This window comes from Miscanthus floridulus, chromosome 9 (assembly GCF_019320115.1).
Source record: "Miscanthus floridulus cultivar M001 chromosome 9, ASM1932011v1, whole genome shotgun sequence".
In the NCBI taxonomy this organism is placed as follows: Eukaryota; Viridiplantae; Streptophyta; class Magnoliopsida; order Poales; family Poaceae; genus Miscanthus; species Miscanthus floridulus.
Window position 1 is genome coordinate 125,493,402 of NC_089588.1, and position 5,944 is coordinate 125,499,345.

Sequence of the window (5,944 nt, forward strand, 5' to 3'; positions counted from 1 at the left end):
GGAACAAGATGGGTTTGTTCATGGAGCCTCTCATTGATGAATTGATCCTTGCTTGGGAAAAGGGGGTACTGACATACGACCAAGCTACAAAGAAGAACTTCACAATGCATGTGTGGTACCACTACTCCCTGCATGACTTCCTAGCGTATGGCATATTCTGCGCGTGGTGTGTTCACGGAAAGTTCCCATGCCCAATATGCAAGACAGCTATGAGGTTCACTTGGCTAAAGAGGGGTGGCAAGTTTTCTTCGTTTGACCAACATCGTCAATTCCTCCCTCTTGACTATCCATTCAGACGAGACATCAAGAACTTCAGGAAAGGGGTTCAAGTCACCGACCCTGCACCTCAGATGATGACCAGTGCCGAGGTCCGTGCTGAGATAGAGGCTCTCAAAGATGATAAAGAGAAAGGTGGTTTTATTGGATATGGTGAGGAACACCAGTGGACTCATAAATCGGGCTTGACTAGGCTCCCCTATTTCAATGACCTTCTTGTTCCACACAATATTGATGTAATGCACACAGAAAAGAATATCGCCGAGGCGCTTTTTGCAACACTCATGGACATTCCTGATAAGTCAAAGGACAACGTTAAGGCTAGACTGGACCTGGCAACGATGTGCGATAGGCCAAAGCAAGTGATGAAGCCTCCCGCGCCCGACAAGAAATGGAGAAGGACTCCAGTCCATTTCGTCTTGAAAAAGGACCAAAGGAAGGAAGTACTGCAGTGGATCCAGACGTTAATGTTCCCTGATGGGCATGCGGTGAATTTGAGTAGGGGAGTGAACTTGTCCACTATGCGAGTCTTAGGGATGAAGAGTCATGACTACCACATATGGATTGAGCGGCTCCTTCCTGCGATGACCCGGGGATACGTCCCTGAGCATGTGTGGCGCGTGCTGGCAGAGTTGAGCTATTTCTTCCGCCAGCTTTGTGCCAAGGAGTTATCTCGGGGCGTGATTGATGACTTGGAGAAAGTGGCACCTGTGTTGCTCTGCAAGTTGGAGAAGATCTTTCCACCTAGCTTCTTCCTAGCGATGCAGCATCTGATTTTGCACCTACCGTACGAGGCATGAATGGGGGGCCCGTGCAGGCCCATTGGTGCTATACAATTGAGAGATGTCTAAAGATTCTTTAGAAAAAGGCCCCAATCTTATCGGTTGGTACCTTGTGCAGTTGGTATCGCCGCACGGTAAACTGCCTGTCCCAAACGATGAGGATTACAACTTTGACCCAAACACACGGGAGTTCTATCAACCAGAGGGGCTAGAAGGGAGGTTTGACATAGACATGTTTTCGCTGATAGGCATGGAAGTAGACAATGACATTGATCAGGACGATGGAGATGAGGACGACGGAGAAAAGGTGCAAAATGCTAAGGACTTACAAATGCTTGAGTGATTACAGTTAGGCAATGACAATGATGACAACGATGGAGATGAGCCCGATTTACTCGACAATATTGATAGTGATGACGCCACCTATGATCTAGCCGCTGCCAATCGTGAAGAATATTTCTAATTCATGTAATACTATATTATTATTATTATTATTATTATTATTATTGCAATTATGTTTCGTTCATTTTGCATCTCTTTATAAGTACTTGTAATTTAACTATGCTAATTGGTTTACTCTTTGAAATTGCAGGCACTCGACAAAATGCCGCCGAGGAGGACCCCTTGCTGGAGCCGCCGACGAGGAGGACAAGGAGCAGCCACCCCCGCGGCCGTCCGAGGATGAGGGTGGAACCGGCTACCACCCTGTCGGTGGACGAGGACGACCAGGCGGTGGGCCTACACATAGGAGGGGGTAGCACTTCCTCTGACTCGTTGGACCACGGGGAGGCAGCGATAGCGACACCAGGGGGTTCCACTAGCACTGCCTCTGGCTCTACCTCATCGGGAGTCTACTTGCGTGGGCCCTCGCAGCTCTCGGCGTGGCCAATCCCACTTCACCGGCGCCCGGTGATTCGACCTAGCGGCGACAAGTAAGTATTATTTCACTACTATTTCATATGACATGTTGAAAATCGAACTGGAGACTAACAATTCTTCTTAATGACTCTTGCAGCAACTGGGAAGTTGTCTCCGGAACGGGCCGGCACATCAATGGCACCTTGGGCCTTCTAATTCGGCAGCACTACCCTCGCATGGTCACCTACGCCTCGGTGACTTCGCCGCCCTGGACGTGGGACCACTTCTATGCCACTGAGGACAGCGAGTTCGGCACCGTTGCGGCGCGGATCAAGGCCGAGTTCTGGGTGAGTCTTCATCGCACTAAATTGGTCAATACTACGCATTCATTGGTCGTTCTTGAAATAATGAAACAATACATGGTGTCTGTATGCAGGACTTCTTCAGGTGCGACAAAGGGTTTGAGGACCGGGCGGCGCGAGTGCAGGACAAGGTCTGTAGGTCCCGACTCTCGGACCTGTACCACGAGATGCGGCTCTAGTGCATCATCAACTACAGCGCCAATGTCCTTGGTCAGGTGGTGAGGAAGGCCGATGCCAGGACCAGGACGCTCACCAAGGAGCAGTACCTCATGGTAAGTACGAAACATTAATACTGACTCCTTCCATGAAGAATAGGTAGGCTTCATTTCATCTTCTGACATATCAATAACTTGATGGCATGCAGTAATGTCCTGATTGGTGCGCCAGGCACCGCCTCTGCTAGGAGGCCATTGTGGACAGGTGGCTCTCGGAGGAGTGGGCGGAGAAGCAAACATCTGTCGGGACTACCGCCTGCAGATGGGTGGGGCGCCACACCACTAAGGCAACTGGAGCCTCAGCACGTATGCCCGGACATGGGTAATCTTCTTTGTATTTTCATCTTTATTTATTTATTCTAACGCTCAATTCTCATTACTTGTAATCATCTTTGTGTTTTCCTCGCAGTCCCAGGCGCACCAAGGCTAGGAATGCAACGAGTTCATGGTGTACGCCCTGGCACACAAGGGCAAGGCGACGGCCCGAGAAGTCACCTACAACCCGGCGGACGGGCCCGAGGCGTACACCAGCGTGAGCATCCACAGCAAGCTTAGCGAGTATACCTCGGCGGCCCACGAGCGCCATGGGGAGGACTTCAATCCGGCCACCCAGCCCCTGGACACAGACCTCCTGATGAGGCTGGGAGGAGGGAAGCAGCACGGCCGGTACTGGATGGCGGACAGCACAGTCGACTCCGCCTCTGTTCCCAACCTCCCCGAGATTCGAGCAAGGAGCACGAGCTCCTCCCTCCCCATACGCTCTCAGCAGCAGAGCTCACAGCAGCAGATGGCGGAACTCCAGGTTAGTACTATTTTATTCGTCGTTCATTGCTTTTACACATCTACCTTGCCTTTGTATTGTTTAAACATTGCGGGTGGAATGTTGCAGGCCGACTTGCGGAGGTTGGTGGCCCAGCAGGCGGCCTAGGCGTAGGCCCATCGGCTGTAGATGGAGGCTGTACAAGCCTAGAGGGCGGCCGAGATGCAGAGGCTGCAGGACATGTTCAGCTTCATGGCGAGCCTTCAGACCTTGCCAGGTGTGGTCGTGCCCCAGTCGTTGCTCACTCTAGTTGTGGCTCCTCCTCCTCCTGTAGGGACTCTGGTGAGTATATATGGTTGTTTATTCCTTTAGCTTGTGCGGCCCTCCTGTAGATACTCATGAATTCGCTTCTCCTTTGTGCAGCAACAGTCGGCGGGTTCGAACCCGACTCCTCAAGGTGGACCTTCTCCATAGGCCGGGTGGACAACTGGCCCTCCTCAAGGTGGCAGTTCACACTGCGGGTGGGGAGGCTGGCAGTAGGTACCGTTTATTTGTTTCTTTTCATGTTGCATGGACTTGTGTTAGACTTAGCCTTATGTTGGACTACTACTAGAGACATATATATATATTATGATGGATATTATCATGGATGATGCGAATGTATGATGGATTATGGACAATGGATTTGTATGTGATGTATTATGGATGGTGGATGTGTATGTGATGGGTTATGGATGTGTATGTGATGGAATATGGATGTGTATGTGATATATCATGTGCTGTGTGTTGATATATATGTGATTTCTTTGTTTGCGCTGATGGAAAGCAAAAAACAAAAAAATAGCATTTCCCCCCTCTTTGCCGAGTGCCACACTCGGCAAAGAGGGCTTTGCCGAGTGCCATGACCATGACACTCGGCAAAGCTGGGAACCAGAGACCCAATTTCCCAGCTTTGCCGAGTGCCAGAGCCATGTCACTCGGCAAAGATTGTTTTAAAAAAAAAGAAAAAAAAATTCTTTGCCGAGTGCAAGAGTATGGCACTCGCAAAGAATTTTCAAAAAAAAAGAAAAAATTCTTTGCCGAGTGCCGCTGAGGTGGCACTCGGCAAAGAGGCCGTCAGAGTTGACGTCGGTTTGTTTTTGCCAAGTGCTGACGTGACACTCGGCAAAGGCTTTACCGAGTGCCCGATATGTGACACTCGGCAAAGAAACCTTTGCCGACGGGTTCTTTGCCGACTGCTCTTTGCCGAGTGCAGCACTCGGCAAAGCCTTTACCGAGTGTATTTCAGGCTTTGCCGAGTGCCGCAGGCACTCGGCAAATTGCTGGTTTCTAGTAGTGACGGCACAGACCATCAGAAGAAATAAAGAGAAGAGATGATATGGGCTGGACCGTAAGGAAGAGGGAGGGGCTTATGTGGGCTGCGGAATTGCTTGCCACGTCGTACGCTTGCATGGCACCCAGTTCGGCAAAACCAGCCACGAGTTAGCTAATCTGGTTTTAATTAGCTATTAAAGGTGAATAGTGTGCTGGTTTGTGAAACCACCGGGAAGAAATAAACACAAAAATTCTTAGGGGGTTATGCGGACAAACTTAATACGAGGAGGGAGTAATTTGGACTTTTCCTATATATAATCCTCAATACGGTTTTTCTCTAAAGATCTCAGCACGGAGGAAGAGGTGAAGAACTAGTAAGCCCTGAATGGGGCCGGGGATAGCAGCGTCCGAGAGGAAAGTGGATGCTTCTTGTTCTTGTTCTTGTTTTTGGTGTGGTTGTTGATATGCTGATTGAGACACATCTTGTTGGTCTTATCAATCCAAAATATGGCAATGGAAGGCCGACTACGAAATTAATAAACGAGCAATGGCATGGCACGAACGGAAAGGGACCACCGAGCTTCCCCCACTTCGATGGCAGACAACTATTACGGTTGATTTATATGGTTGATTTGTTGTGAGAGAAAAATATTATTTCATGACTGAAAAGTAGGACTGATTATGGCTTATAAGCTCAAGCGAACAGAGCCTATGTTCAGATTAGATGTGTAATCGTCAGTTCGTGACATCCATCAGCCACTATCTGCTCGATGGGTCCCACTTTTCTCCACATGATGTTAAGGATGAACCGAATGAGTAAAAAGCATTGTTTGGCTTTGGCACGAGGAAAGAGATGGTTCGTCATCATCTTAATTTTTTACTTTTTTATTTAGTTTGTGAAATACAATAAGTTGATCCATCACCACTTCATTTCTCATAAACTAATGAGTTGATTCTATTAAAATTCATATGATAGACTCACGATGCTGCCCATATAACATAAGGTCGTGGTTCCTCGAACCAAATACACCCTAACTCCTAAATACTGAACCACATCTCGGGACTCAGGAGTCAAACATGCAACCGGGTCAAATAGAGCAAGGAATACTGCTGTAAGAACTCTAGCAGTGCAATCAAATTAGGCAACTCACTCACGTCAGTTTTGGTTTTGGTATATATATGTTCAAAAGGTTGTCTAGGCACGCAGGATTCTTAGACATCCGATTTTGGATCTCTAGGGTTATAATTTGTTGGCGGGCAAACGTTTGTGTGTCGGACCTCAATCCAAATAAGTGGTCAATCTTTTGCTTCTACTTTGTTGGATTTCTCAGATGCATCACCCACCCAATACACACACTACCATTATTTTAAATAGCC